Consider the following 14,521-nt stretch of genomic DNA (forward strand, 5'->3'; position numbering starts at 1 on the left):
CCCATCTCTGTGACTCAGGCTTAGGCTTTTCATCCGCAGTAAAGTCGTCTCTCTGCAGGGCCGGTGGCTCAGCAAGCGCTTTGTTTATCGGCGGCTTGGGTCTGCAAGCCTGGGAGACAAAAGATGCCCTTGTGCACACAAGACTTGCTGACAAAGTGATGGGCATTGAGGGGTGGGGGTGGGGGAAAAATCATACTTTTCTCAGGAAACACCAGGCTGTAGAGCCTGTTTATCCTGTCTGCCTGTTTATTTGCTTTCTGCTGACTTACTGTAATCTCTCCAGCATGGGCCTTGGGTGATGGCAGGAGCCGCAGGGATTTCGGCGGGTCTTTAGTGGCAGCGACTGGCCGGCGGTGGCCCGTCTCCTCCCTCTTCAAAGCTGCCCGACGCCGCTTGCCGTGATGTTGCACAACCCAGCCAGCATGGTAATAATACCCCGAGCGTGGAAAGTATAGAACAAAACAAAGCATTGATGAAACTCTTGCGGGCTTTCCAGATGCTTGTCCACATCAATGTCCTGCTGGGAGTGAAATATGGCTCGGTGGGAGCCGGCCAGGCAACGGTCCGCGCTTCTCCTCTCTTTTCTCAGCCCGGTGGAAGAGTCTCGGGACACAAGGTTGCTCTGCAGGACATGCTGCCGTCTGCCAAGAGAATGAAAAAAGGCTGGGTTTATTTTTATGTAACGCTGGCGGGGGGGTGGGGGGCGGCAAGGGAAAGACAAGCCTCGCTTTATGCTCTGCATCAAAAGTTGGGATAAACAAACTTTGGGCTCTTCTTCCTGACTGCCCGCAACGAGCGATTCCGAGTCTTCCTGGGGCTTGCTGCTCCACTGTCATTCCCCAAGCCCCAAAAGAAGGCAGGAGGATTTGGGATTTTAAGCTCCTCATCTAGAGGAAAATAACCGCAGCAATAATAATAAAAAAGGAGTCTGCCTGGAAAAAGCGGAGGAGACTTCTGCCTGCCTGCAGGGAGGAAGAGATTTAAAAATATTCCCTGTTGACAGAGGGATGAATTATTGCAATCCCCCAGCAGCCTGGATGGGGCAGAGCTAAAAGCCTGTGCTGTGCGATGGGGGAGTTCCTGGGGGTCTGGGCAAAGATGGGGGGACCCACGCCATTGACCCTTGGCGGGGCCGTGCTGCCGGACTGGTTTGCAGCAATGCTGGTGAGCCCCTGGCCCAGGTTGCCCAGAGAAGCTGTGGCTGCCCCATCCCTGGAGGTGTTCAAGGCCAGGTTGGACGGGGCTTGGAGCAACCTGGTCTGGTGGGAGGTGTCCTCTCAGGGGGGTTGGAACTAGATGGTCTTTGAGGTCCCTTCCAACCCAAACCATTCTGTGGTCTCGGATGGCTCAGTGTGTTTGCACCATGGGCCATGCCATCTTGGTAGGTGGCTTCTAGTGGACGGTGGAGCCGGAATGGGGGAGCTGGAAGGGACACATGCTCTTGTCTGCCGAGCACTGCGCTGCCAGTGCTTGCTGTTCATGAGAGAGACTTGCAGCATCTGCTGTTGTTTCCTGCTATTAGCTGCGTGGCTGTGTGATGTTCCCTGCTTTTGCTTTTCCTTTCTGAAGAAAGTTTCCAGGCTTGAGGCTGCCAAAAACCATCTCGAAGGCAAAGAGCTTGAGCTCACCCGGGGGCTTAGGAGCAGGAAGGGAGAGCAGTGAGCATCCATCACTGCAAATCTCTTCTTCCTGGGGAAGCGGGGGAAGGACCGAATGCTCCTGCTGGATCATTGGGGTAGACCTGGTGCTGCCTGGGCATAAGGGGGACGGGACAGGGTCCCCCCCGAGTCTCTTCCATGGCTGCTATCAGGGACGTGGGCTGTGCCATACCCTGGGTGACCCCACCTTCCTGGCTGATGCATCCACCTCTCTTGCAGCTGAGACCTTTGGAGGGTGTTGTTTGGGTGCCAAGCAGCCGAGTGCCATAGTTTTGTACCTTATCCCGGGGTCAGGCTGCTCTGGGCTGCTCCCAGTGCCGCAGGGACCGGCTGCTTGTCGCTGCTCCTGCGCAGTGCCTGGGACACACTGCCCCATCCCGGCACAGCCGCGTTGCGTAAACGCCGGCTAACGAAGCTTCCCCCACACTGAAGCCAAGAGATGACATTGCAGAAACAGTCTAGGTCAAAATAAATTGCTTTCTGGCATTCTGAGATTATCTAAACCCTTCCTTTTCCCAGGATGAAAAGGAACAAAGGCTCTTGCCTGCTCAGGAAAGAGCCTGGAATGCCATTTGTGTGAGCCACCAGAGCTTATTAGGGGCGAGGGTAAACAAAGAGATTTGGGGTTAATTTACTCAGGAGGGGGAGGAGGGAAGAACAAGATGCTGTTTTTTAAAGGCTGCCACCACTTCTGTCAATAACAGCAGGTTGCCGGTCGGGGTTGTTGCAGGCAGCAGTGTCTTTTCAGCGCATTGACTGGCAACCCTTGGTGGTTTCTCTAACGGCGCATTGATTTTACACGGACTCCCTTCCAGCTCAGCAGCTGCCCAGTTGATTAAAGCGGTGGCAGTGCCACCGTGTCACTTCAGACGGGGCACAGGGGGCTGTGAGTCAGCCCTGGCTGCCGGGGAGGAAGGGGGGGTGGTGTGCTTTTTTTTCCCCTGGACAGGGATCCCTGTGGCCTTTTCCCACTGGAAGGCCGTCCCCCTGCTCGCCCTCGCATCGCATCTTCGTCCGCTCCTGCCCTGGTTTGGCAGCAGATGCCCGCGCGCCTTCAGAGGTGGAGGATGCTGGGTGTTTTCAGGGCTGGAAGGCTCCGAGACCCCTGAGAAATCCCAGTCCTGGGTGAACAGGGCTGTGGGCAGCAGGCTGGAGCTGCTGGAAGCTATTGGAAGCACCATCTCTGACGGTGGGACCAGTGTTGACTGCTGGTGTGGCCCCCATCCCCAGCACGAAGGACCCTTCTGCTGAGCAGCAGATGCTTGCTGAGGAACGAAATCTCACAGAAGCAGCAACTAGTAAACCCTAGGTGTGCCTGAAAAATTTTAAAAGGTCTTCCTTTGCTTAGTAAGTGGGTTTAGCGACCACAAGTTGAAGCCCTTTTGCTATGGGAATGTCTCCTCTGGGTTAGGTGTGCATGGCAAAGAAAAGGCTTTTCCGGAGCAGCGTGCTGAGCCTCCACAGCTGGGGGTTTTCTCTAAATTTTCACGATATCCTCATTTCCTCATGCCTCCGGCTGCTGGAGCCAGGTGACTGTGAAGCTTCTTTGTCCTCGATCCAGCACAGGGAAGTTTGCTCTAAAGGGTTCAGAAACGTGAGGGACAGACCGAGAGAAAACCGAATTATATTTTTAAATCTTTATGGCTTGAAAATTGGCCGTAGTGCAAGCCTTTCTTTTTCAGATGGCGTGTAGTTCCACGTTAATGCTGTCCGTGGAGAGCCATGGCATGAAGGGAGAATTCCTTGCTCTGAGCTTCCAAGCTGTGGACTGAATAAAAACTCTCTGTTTTTGTTTATTTTTTTTTTATTTTTTGCCTCTGCCCGGAACTCGCTTTAGTGAATGCTTTTCTCCTGCCTGGGAAATAAAGGGGATAGGGGCTTCAGGTTAAAGAGAACTCCATAGGTCTCTTAGCAAAGTCAGTTCCTGCTGGGAAGAGCTGCCCGGAGGGAGCTCATGTCGGCTGGAGCAGGGCAGATCTGGCTCTCCTCCTGGAAATGGTCATTCTCATCTGATGCGAAATTGGGAGCGCTTTGATTTATCCGTGTAAATACCTTGTTTTAGCAAAGAAAAATCTTAAAAACTTCCATTTTCTCCTTCCTTCCGCCCCCCCACCCCCCGAGTTTGTAATCGCGCAGCAGATTTGCCTGTCGCTCCGGTGTCTTCCAGATGCCCGTGGGACTCCTTAGGAGGAAAGATGTTTCCTACCTTATGGTGTAGCCCTGCAAAAACACCTGTACTGTGGTTTAAGAGCAAGCGCCTGCAGCTTCCCCCTCTTCCACGGCAGAGCCGTATCCTGCATGGCGGGAGCATCACAGAGCCAGCGTCTGGGTTGCCTGGTCCCTCGCCAGGTGAGTTGGCAGGAAACTGCCCGTCATTCCTTTAAATCCTCCGTGGGGTTTTGGTGGACGTTCAGTGCTCCAGATGTGTTGGTTCTGTTTAATTGTCGTTTTTTGATGAAGAGCTGCTTGGGCAGGAGGTTCCCACCTTCCAGTAGCTGGCAGGCTCGGGAATTCCCAGCCCTAGCAGAATCTGTAGGAGATATTTGGGAATAGTCTCTTGAGTTTTTTATGCCTGAATTTTGTATTTGGAGCGAATACTTCTGTGTGGGCTGAATCTTAAGAGGAGCATCGCTTGCTTATCCTCCTCTAATGGTAAAACGTGGTGCTCCCCGCCCTCCACCTCGGGCAGACGCAGCCATGGTAAGAGCAGCCCCTTCTTTTTGTCCGTCAGCGCGTGAAAACAAAAAACCTGCTGGGGGACCGAAGCTGAAAGTCACCTCTCTGTGCAGATTCAGAGCTTCCGGAGAGAATCCCAGTTCTCATCCAAAACTAATAGAGAGAAAATTTCCCTAGGAAATATCGGCATGGGACAGAGAGCATTAAACTGGAACTTTACGCCAATTAATAGCCAGATAATTACAACACCTCCCCTCCTACTTGCTGCTGGCTTCCCTGTGTAATTTTCTTTTAATTTTTTGCTTAATAGGCACGCGTGAGAGATGAGTTACTCGGCGCGCTGCTTGCATTCCGTGTGTAGTGGGCTCAACGGTAAGGAAGACGTAGAGGTGCCCCATCTGTCCTGGACCAGCCCAAGCTACAGCGGAGTGACACCACCTGCCAGAGCAAGGAGCATGCTGGGGGGACTGATGGAGAAGCTTAAGGAAAGTAGAGGAGGGGGAAAAAATGTCAAGGGTGGTCAGAAAAGGTGAAATGGTGAGTAGTGGTTGCTGGCTTACAACAGGACCACGGCTTTTCCTCCCTCTTCTCCCAGCCCTTTATCCTGCTCTGGGCTGGGTCTGTTGTAGCACCCAGCAGCCTCCGTCCTCACGCGTTTTCCCACGTGAAAATGCAAAAATGGCATCTTCTGCATCACCCACGAGTCCCCTTCTCCCTGGCGGAGGGAGGAGTCCTTCCACGCCAGCCCTGATTTAAAAGGGAGAGGAACTTCTGGCCACGGTTTGCTATACCAGTTCCAATGAAGAAGGACAAAAAAGGGAAAAAAAAAAAAAAAAAAAGGTCAGAATTGGAGACTTTCATGAGCATTAAATTAAAACAGTGTGCAGGGTCTGTTTTGGTTCCCAGGCATGAACGTCGTATCAACTCTCCACTCTGCCTGCTGTCTGATAACAGCGGTACCCACCGGCTAGGCTCAGCCTGCGGTACGATATGCAAAAAAGAGGGAAAGAAATCAAAAGCAGCAGCAGCCTCGTGTAGCCTGGTAAATGTAATTTCAGGTGTCTCAGCCTCTCCTGTTCCCTGGCTCCCAGGTAATTAATTCTGCAGAAGGAAAACCCCAAATGTCTGATTGACTGGCTTTGCCCTGGAACTGGTGGGAGATGCTCGGCTGTGTGCTTGGCAAGCTCACCTGCACAGGGAACAGAGCGATGTGACCTGGCGGAGGTGACAACGCTCGGCTGGAGACCCAGAGCAAGGCTGCGGAGGTGCACGGGGATACGGAGGGAAGGTGAGATCCCCCTTTTGGGGACATCCCTTGAGGATGGGTGGAAATGGGGCTCTGCAGATGGTGTCCCCCCGTTAACCCTCCCTGCACAGCACAGGGAGGTTTGTCAGATCCTCAGCCCCTTGAAGAGGCAGGTCCCAAGCTCAGCATGAGCCATAACAGCATCACAGACTGGCCGGGGTTGGCAGGGACCTCTGGGGATCATTCAGTCCAACCCCCTGCCAGAGCAGGGTCACCCAGAGCAGGTGGCACAGGAACGCGTCCAGGTGGCTTTGGAATGTCTCCAGAGATGGAGACTCCACCACCTCTCTGGGCAGCCTGTTCCAGGGCTCTGCCACCCTCACCGGAAAGAAGTTCCTCCTCATGTTGAGGTGGAACTTCCTGTGCTCAAGTTTGTGCCCATTACTTCTTGTCCTGTCCCTGGGCACCACTGAAAAGAGCCTGGCCCCATCCTCCTGACACCCACCCTTTAAGTGTTTATAAGCATTGATAAGATCCCCCCTCGGTCTTCTTTTTTCCGGACTGAAAAGACCCGAGTCTCTCAGCCTTTCTTCGTAAGAAACGTGCGGGTTTGTTCCTGCCTCCCATCACAGCCTGCTGCTCCCCAGGCTTTGGAGGCCTCGGCAGGGTTTGGTACCTCGCAAGGTTTGCACACAAACCACCTGCAGAAGCTGCTTCTCGGCGGCAGCACCCTTTGCAGGGCCTCTCCCTGATGCACTTGTGAGGTAATTAGATAACTGCCGCCAACAAATACACGCATTTAATAAGTATGCTAATTGGTATTGACCAACATGTGGCAGGCACTCTGTCAAGTGCCAATTAGGAGTGCCTAAGAAGCGCTGGAGATAGGAGAGGCGGGTGATTAGCCCTGGGGGTGGGGATGTGGGGGGATGCCGGCCGCTGCCCCTGCGCCCTGTGCCCGGGCAGGACCCCGCAGGGATGGGACGAGCACAGGGGCGTGCCAGGTCCCATTTATCAATCCCAGAAGCTTGCAAGCGCTTGCCTGCCATGGATTAATTTGATCGGTATCAACCCTGGATAGGGTTTTTATTTATGGCCGCTGGGGGTGTAGGGGGTGGGATAAAACAGTTGGATTAAAGGGACTGCGTGAGGCCAGGCTGGGGCAGAGCGGACGGGACCGTGTCTGCAGAGGAGAGAGTTCCTTCACGTCAAGTTCAGCCTGAACACGGTGGCAGAGCTTGTGCTGGGCACAGAGGAGGGGGATGAATGATCAGCCACAGCCGCTGTCCTTTCCCTGGCCCCTGCTCCTTCTGCAGCCCGGTTCCACCCAGCACATTCAAAAAGTTCATTCTTTAGAGAAGTGGTTTAGTCTCTAAAGTGGTTTAGCGATATTTTTTGTCAGAGTTAAGTTGATGGTTGGACTCACTCTGAAAGGTCCCTTCCAACCTGGGCAATTCTACAATTTGTTCGTCAGACATGCGCTAGAAAAAGCTCTCCTTTCCCTGATTATTTTTCTTATCATATTAACAGGAAAACTTATCTAACCAGCTCTTTTCCCCCAAGTATAAATTACAGAGGGCTCACACCGCTGGGTTAACGGGCAGAGCAGCCAAAAAACCCCTTTCCCACCTGTAGCAGTGGGCACCGGTAACTCCAGTGCCCTCCCTCTGACCTGTGGGCACTGCCAGCTGAAAATTCCACCCAAACCAGGAGCACAGTAGAGCGGTTCATCCACCCCAAACTACAGGTGTGTATCTCCGCTAGCTGCCTTCCACCTGAGCAGCGTGGGGAGGAGGAGCAGGTCCCGAGATGCTCGCGGGTGGTACCACCATGGTGTTTCCGTTGCCCAACCCTCCTGTGTGGCCAGAGCTGTGTCCCGGGGAGCCTCGCTGCTCCGCTGCCACCCACCTTCACAGGTGTTCGGCTATGGGGTGTCCATCACCCCAACGTAAGTCCCGCTCCCACGTGAGCTGCTTCCCACTGCGCGCCTGCAGCAGCCTGCCCCAAGGGGCTCGGGTGCTCTCATTCGCCTGGATTGTTTTTTATTTATTGCCACCATTAATTAATTGTGTTTGGGTAGGAAGGACAAGTCCCCTGAGACTGCCTGAGTGCTGGAGACCATTACTGCATTGGTGTCTGAAAGCTTCAGCGCACAAAAAACCCCTCACTGCTGTCAGCCTGGCACAATTAATTAACCAGCCCCATTCGGAAGCTGCAGTCCGGTGTGTCTCTATTCCATAACCAACCGGGCCCTGGGACCTCTCTACTTAAAGCCCCACTTGGGGTAAAAGGGGCTCAGCTCGGAGGCACGGCTACTGCTGGGACCTCAAAGCTACACCCAATGCACTGCCTTTTCCAAAGAAGGGGCCCAGGAGCTGCATGGAACTCCATGTACCCATCTCTCCGGGTAGCGCCTACCTTGAGGACTCCAGGCTAGGAGCTGCTGCTCCCATCTGCAGCTGCCGTGATGGCTCCTGGGGCTGCAAGCTTGGCTGAAAAGCCAAAGCAGAAGCTTGTGATGGTCCCTCTTGACTTGGCCCAAATTCAGCCTCCGCATCTATTCTGTAAGAGCAAAAGAGAACAACCCGTGCCTTCTCCGGGCTGCGCCGAGGTGTCGGCACGCGTAGCTGGTCCAGGAGCACAGCAGCAAGCGCAAAGGAGCAGGAGCTGTTTGGTTTTATATGCTATCAGGAGCACATTTCTCAGTAATACGGTGACCTAATCTCACTCTTATTGATTTTGGGCTATATATATACACACACACACACGGGGAGAGACACGCACTGCTGAAAATACAGAATCCTGAACTCCTGGAAGGGCAAAAATTGTTTCCTCTAGTTTTGTTTTGTTTTGTTTTGTTTTTTTTTCAAGCCCAAGGAAACAAAGGAGCACACAGAGGGCTTGACCCAGCTCCTGGTGGATCTCTGAGCTGGGTCCTTGTTCCCAGCCCTGGCTGCGCTGCAGGAGCGTGGTCCATCTTGTAGTTAAAGTAGGTGCTCCTTCCCAGGCTGGAGGTGATCCAGCCGCCCAAGAACATCCCTTTCTGTTGTCACTGCTTCCCTCCCTGGAATAAGCAAAGCGCAAAGAGAAAAGCCCCAGCAAATTAGGCAGAGCAGTTTATCTGACAGCCCAGCGCTCTCCCGGATAAAGGAACAAACAGAGTTTGTCTGGTGGTCAGGGTGACACTTTGCCACACAAAAAGAGCAGGGAGAAGTTAATTAAACTCTAAAGAACCCATTTATTAGAAAAGGAAAGTAAGACATGGCTTTTCTTCGATACTGGAGAAGGGTTCATTATGGAGGGAACTCATTCTTTAGCAGTTAATAAACTATTTTCTACTGCCTGGCTTTGAGGAATGGCTAATGGAGTGTCCATGCCTCATTTTAATGTGCAGTTTTGCGAGGTGGCCATGGCCCATTGGCCGAAACGGTTTAGAAAACAGCTGCCTCTGAAAACTAGGGGACTGGAGAGCTTGGCAGGTCCATAACTGCAGGCAGAGCCTTTGGTGCATTGTTTTCCTTTGCCCAGCGTACGCAACTGCCATGCAGTCCCTCCCCGTGCTGGTGGATGCTCTGTCACTGGCCAGGAAGACCTTTCTCTGCCCATACCTACAGCAAGATCCAGGAGTTGCACACCAGGAGCCCTCGTTGGGTGGACTGGGTACTGCCTGGACCACATCTGAAATGCTTATTCCAAATGCTCTGGCAGGGACAGCCTTTTCCTGCTGAGGGCTGACACTTTAGAAAAAATTCATTGCCACCTGGTTGATGGTTGGACTCGATGATCTTGAAGGTCCCTTCCAACCTAGGTGATTCTGTGATCCTATTTTATATAAAAAAAAAACCCAACTGAACATGATTTTGGATGATGTGGAAGCCAGGATTCATGGGGGTAGGGGTGACTCTCTCCCACCGGCGCCTTGCTCCTCTGTGGAAGATGCTGCCTTGAGAAGATGCTTGTGATGGTACAGCATCGACGTGCATTTCATTGTGCGTCAGGCCGGCTGCATCTCCCTGAATTTGGGGAGTCCAATTGGGCCCCGGGGCAAGAAAAAAATGAAATCAGAACGTTTGCTAGCGATGCTGAGTTAATACCGAAAAGATTAAAATACAGACAACCTCCAAGAATGGGGAAAGGACCTCACGATACTTAGTGAGCGAGTAATAAAACAGCAGATGAAATTCAAGGCTGCTAAATGAAAAACAATGCACAGGGGAAAAATCATTCTAACTTTACACATGCAGTGATGGGCTCTGAACTGGCTGTTACTGCTCAGGAAGGAGATCTGAGAGTTGTGCTGGAAATATCTATCAAAATGACAGTTCATGCTCCAGAGTAGTCCGAAAACCAAATGTAATGATAGGAATTAGAGGGAGGTAAGAGAGAGTGAAATGGGGAATGTTACTGTGCTGCTTAATGAATGCCTGGCATCTCCCACCTCGAATGATTTGTGAGTAGGTCTGGTTTTCCCATCCCAAAAAGCGCATGGGAAGAAGCCTAGAAAATGACCCACTGAAGGCAAGGATTGATAAAGGCAGGGCTGGATTTGAAATAATGTGTTATCGTAGAGCTGAATAATTAATTGGCAGTGATGGCTCAGTACCAGAAACACTCAGTGTCGGAGTAGGGAACATCTAGAGAAGTTCCAAGAGCAGCAAAGGTGAATCCTTTACCCAGCACAAAAAGTAGGACTCGCTGCCATGGGAAATTACAGCTTACAGAGATTGGGAAAGGGAATTAGGTATTTTCACGCAAAGAAGTGATTCTGTGTGTGATGAGATGTTTGTTTCTCCCTGTCCCAGGGCAGGGCGGCTGCGCGGTTTGACAATCAAAAGGAGCGTCGCTGGTGGCTCGCTGGGACCTGCCCTGTGTCACCATCAGGAGCCCATGGTCCCATCCAGCTGGTGACTTCGGCAATCTGCCTTTTCCACCTCCATCCAGACCTGCTGAGCTCATCGCCGAGGCTTCTGAGAGGACAGGTGGGCTCCCAAATGTTGTCTCTGAAACGGTTTCATTTGACCGAGCACAGAATTCAACTCAATTTTTATTTGTACTGTATTTAAGGAGTGTTTGGGGCATTTTCCCTCTATTGCAAATACGTCGGGAGCAACTCCACAGCCTACCTGGCTACCTGCCCTCTCCCCGCAGGGAGCGTGGGATGTGGGTCCCCTTCCTGGACGCAGCGCCCGGGAAAGGCGAGGGATACTCCTCTGAGCTGGGAGGTGATGCTTCATTCCTCGGCGGAGTCCGGCTGCTGGAAATAACCTGCCCGATGGTCCACTTTATGGCCAGGCATACAGGCTGAAATTCACAGCCACCGCTTCCCAAAGAATAATGAAACATTTCCTGAGATGGCCATAAATATCTCCTGCCATGACAACACTTACCAGCACCTCTTCGATCCAGGAAAATGGTTTAAAACTCAGCAAAGTGGGATTTATTTTTTTTTTTAATGTCTCTCTACCTGCTGGTTGCAGTTGCCCTGGCTGCTCCCGGTCGGGGTTGGGGGTGGTGGTGTGTGGTTTGTGGCTCCCTGGGGAGCCCAAAAGTGGGTGCTGGGGCGGGGGGAGGGTAAGCTCCTTTCTGGGCTGTGCACCATCATCCTCCTCTTCCTCCCCTCTGCAGCCTTCACCAAACGCCCCTGACGCTGATTAAAACAACACGGGCAAGAAGCTTATCGGTTACGAGGGATCAATAACCCCTGGCTTGTATCCTTCCATCTAAGAACGGCTGCGTAACATGGGGCAGGGGGGATCCCAATAGCCATTGCTGATCGATAGCGCTCCCTGTGCGAGCGTGCAGTGGGGTAGTGGGTGGGGGTCGTTTACCAATGCCACCCTCTCCCTCCCTCCCTGCCGTTGCCCCGCGTCGTCCTCAGCGGCTGCAATTAATCCATCCCTGTAATGCAGCGCGTGCACGCTCACCTCCGCTCCCACGCAGCGGCACCACGTCCAATTAGCGGCGCTTAATGAAAAAAATAAGCGAGCCAGGTGGACGCGCCTGCACGCTTAGGTGGCCGAGGAAGCAAAGCCAGGCTTGAGAGATGTCCTTGAGTCGGGAGGACGACCGGGAGAACGCCTTCTCCCCAGGCTGACGGGAAGGGAGAGGTCTGCAGCTGCTGTCCCCTGCCAAGGGGCTCCGTTCTGGTCCAGAGCAGCGACATCCCACTCCGAGGAGCGGCCGACGCCACAGATCATGCTGGAAATACGCTGCACGCTCAACAGAGCCGTCTGGGCTACTTCCCCCCCGGGACCGTTTTCCAGCAGTGGGGGTGCACAGCGGGGCTGCTTGGTGTCAGGCTGGTGCGGACCGCCAATAAAAGCCACCAACTTGCAAAAATTCTCTCCGAGGGCCTCCGGGGCATAACATGAGGCTCAGGGAAGCCCAGCCAAATGTGGTCGGGTCCTCTTTAGGCAGCGGTGGGGCTGACTATAGTGGATGCAGGCCAGGCTGCTCTGGTCTCCCCGAAGGGCTGGGCTCCCTCCGCTCCATGGAGACGGAGTTGCCACAGCCAGGAGAGAGCTCCCATCATCACCCACTGCGGCAGGGACTCATCCCGCCTCTCCCCGCGCTGAGGACAACCCACCCTCCGCAGCACGGAGCTGCAGCACGGAGCCACAGCACGGGGGCTACACCTCATGGCATGGGGCAAGGGCAAAAGCATGAGGAGATGGGGATGGACCAGGGTGAGCACAGGGCTGGAGGGGTTTTGCCACCTCCGAGATGGATGAGAGCCTAGGGACGGCCATCCCGGGAACAGGGTCATGGAATGGTTTGGGTTGGAAGGGACCTTAAAGATCTTCTAGTTCCAACCCCCCTGCCCTGGGCAGGGACACCTCCCACCAGACCAGCTTGCTCCGAGCCCCATCCAACCTGGCCTTGAACACCTCCAGGGATGGGGCAGTCACAGCTTCTCTGGGCAACCTGGGCCAGTGTCCCACCACCCTCGTAGGAAAGAATCTATCCAGCCTGGAAGGAACACTCTTAGCAGCCCTGGCCACAGAGGGAAAAGGAGGCATTTGGTAGCAGAAGAAACGCTGGTGGTGGGAAAAAGCGTGCGGGAGCGATAGATTTTTAAAACCCAGCCAGTGAATTGGTCTCATTGTTGCGGTTGCTTTAAAAGGGATCAGGAGAAATAAAGCAGGTTTCAATCTGGAGTGGCCTGGGGAAGGCTGAGCAGTAAAACGAAGCCGGCAGCGTGATGATTTGCTTGTGAACAGGTCGGGGTGCTGCCCGTGAGCATCCCTTGGCCGGGGAACATGGCAGAGGTTGGCTCCATGGCGTGTCTCGCAGGCAGCAGAGCTGCCCTACGCACCCTGCAGTGATGCCCAGAGCAACAGGCGACCGCCCAGCACAGCCTGGACCATCACATCTCGGTCCCCGACATCTTCCTGCCTTCCTCAGAGACCACGACACCGCGGGCAGCACCAGGAGAGGGCTGGGAACATGCAGCAGGGAGCAGCGGGGCAGAGGGAGACATCAGATGGGTGGAAGCAACCAACGGAGAAGATTGACTTAATGGGATCAGCCCTCGTTCTGTTCTTATTATCAGCACCTTGGGAGCGTGGCTTCTCTAATTAATTCCTTCGGTCTCTAAAGTGCACAGCTGAGGCCCGTGTCCCATCAGCAGTTGCTTGCAGTTGGGTTGGGGCAGGCAGAGGAGCATGGAGGTCTCTACGTGGTTACTCAGTGCTAGGTATGTCTCCACAAACCTCTTCTCAAGCACTTTAGCCCTCCTTGGAGGAGAGAAATGGCTCAATAACTCAAGAGTGAGGGTTGGGTTTTTTTGTTTATTTTGCAACACATCTGCATTATTGCTCAGTCCAAGTTACAGGGGGTGAGAACGGCTATTTCCTAATCCTGCTTAGGAAAGAATGACCTCTTCCCCAAGGCATTAGCATCTCCCAAAATCAGCGTGTATTTTGAATGAGCTCAATTATAACGTGGCATTTTCTTGCTGGCTGCGTAAGTGGCTGGTGTGCTGAGAGCCAGCCGAGCCTGTGTCTCCCTGCTTGCGTGGCTACCGAATCACTGTCTGGTGGGGGAAAGCGTTGCCCTCGGTCCCCATCGACGTTTCGCTGGGGTTTTTAATGTGAAGCGGGAAGAAAGGAAGAGTTCAATTTATGCTCTTGGTATCAATCAGCATTTTATATGCCTTTGGTAAAGTTGTGATTGTTATCAAGGCTGTCGAAATCTCCAGAGTCTGAAAATCAAGGTGAAAGCTTGCTTTCATGGATTATTTCCAGTCACTTTTCTTCTGGCTCTGCTAAAAATAACGCAGGAATACCTTTCTTCGAACTTTCCTATTCCCTCCTGGCTGGAACGGAGAAGGTCAGGAGCATGAAAGTGGAAAAAAAGTGGAGGGAAGGAGTCACTGCAGACCCTTCACATGTACAGGTCTGGATGAGATTGCTTGCTGGTTCGTTGGGTTGTTTTTTTTTTCTTTGATCCAAACATGATTAACTTTCTTCCTGCGTTTCTTTCCTTTAGCTGATGCAACGGTGAAGGCCGGGTGTTTTGGTCCTTTTGGAGCAGAAAACTTGCCGTTCTTAACCGTTTCCTGTTGCGAGTTAATTAGAAGCGTCCCCAAAGCTGGAGATTGGTCTGATAATATTGTCCCCTACATTGTAGGACCTTTATCCAAGGCCTTGGGATGACGCTGTGTTGCGTATCTTGTGTTTGGCTAGCTGGCCTGCTTTCCCTTGCAGTAATTACGGGTTTTATTAATTACTGGGTTGTTGCCTAAATCTGTTGCATCTTTTCTGTCTGAAGTGTTTCTATGTGATCTAACGCAACGGTACCACAGGAGGTAGCCAAGGTGTTATCTCAAGGTGTGCATCCAGGAGAGGAGAACTCTCTAGGTTTCTCTCTTTAGGCCGCTCAGACAGGGCAGAATAATAGTTTCTCCCCAGGAAAAAAAGGGAAAAATAAGAAGCCTGGT

General features: G+C 52.9%; 1 long non-coding RNA gene across 20 annotated transcripts in view; it reads left to right on the top strand.

Annotated features, from left to right (window-relative positions):
- The window catches only part of LOC141744815 (uncharacterized), a 169,033-nt gene that overhangs the window by 123,823 nt on the left and 30,689 nt on the right, over positions 1 to 14,521 (top strand). For 18 of the 20 annotated variants that reach the window (XR_012587568.1, XR_012587571.1, XR_012587566.1 and 15 more), the window contains 3 exons: positions 3,826 to 4,007; positions 4,645 to 5,622; positions 10,383 to 10,559. This is a non-coding gene — a long non-coding RNA (uncharacterized LOC141744815). Of the gene's footprint in view, positions 1 to 3,825; positions 4,008 to 4,644; positions 5,623 to 10,382; positions 10,560 to 10,644; positions 13,277 to 14,521 lie in introns of all 20 variants that reach the window. The other 2 variants (XR_012587583.1, XR_012587577.1) reach the window with 2 other exon arrangements.

The sequence above is a fragment of the Larus michahellis genome, chromosome 6 (assembly GCF_964199755.1).
Source record: "Larus michahellis chromosome 6, bLarMic1.1, whole genome shotgun sequence".
Taxonomy (NCBI): domain Eukaryota; kingdom Metazoa; phylum Chordata; class Aves; order Charadriiformes; family Laridae; genus Larus; species Larus michahellis.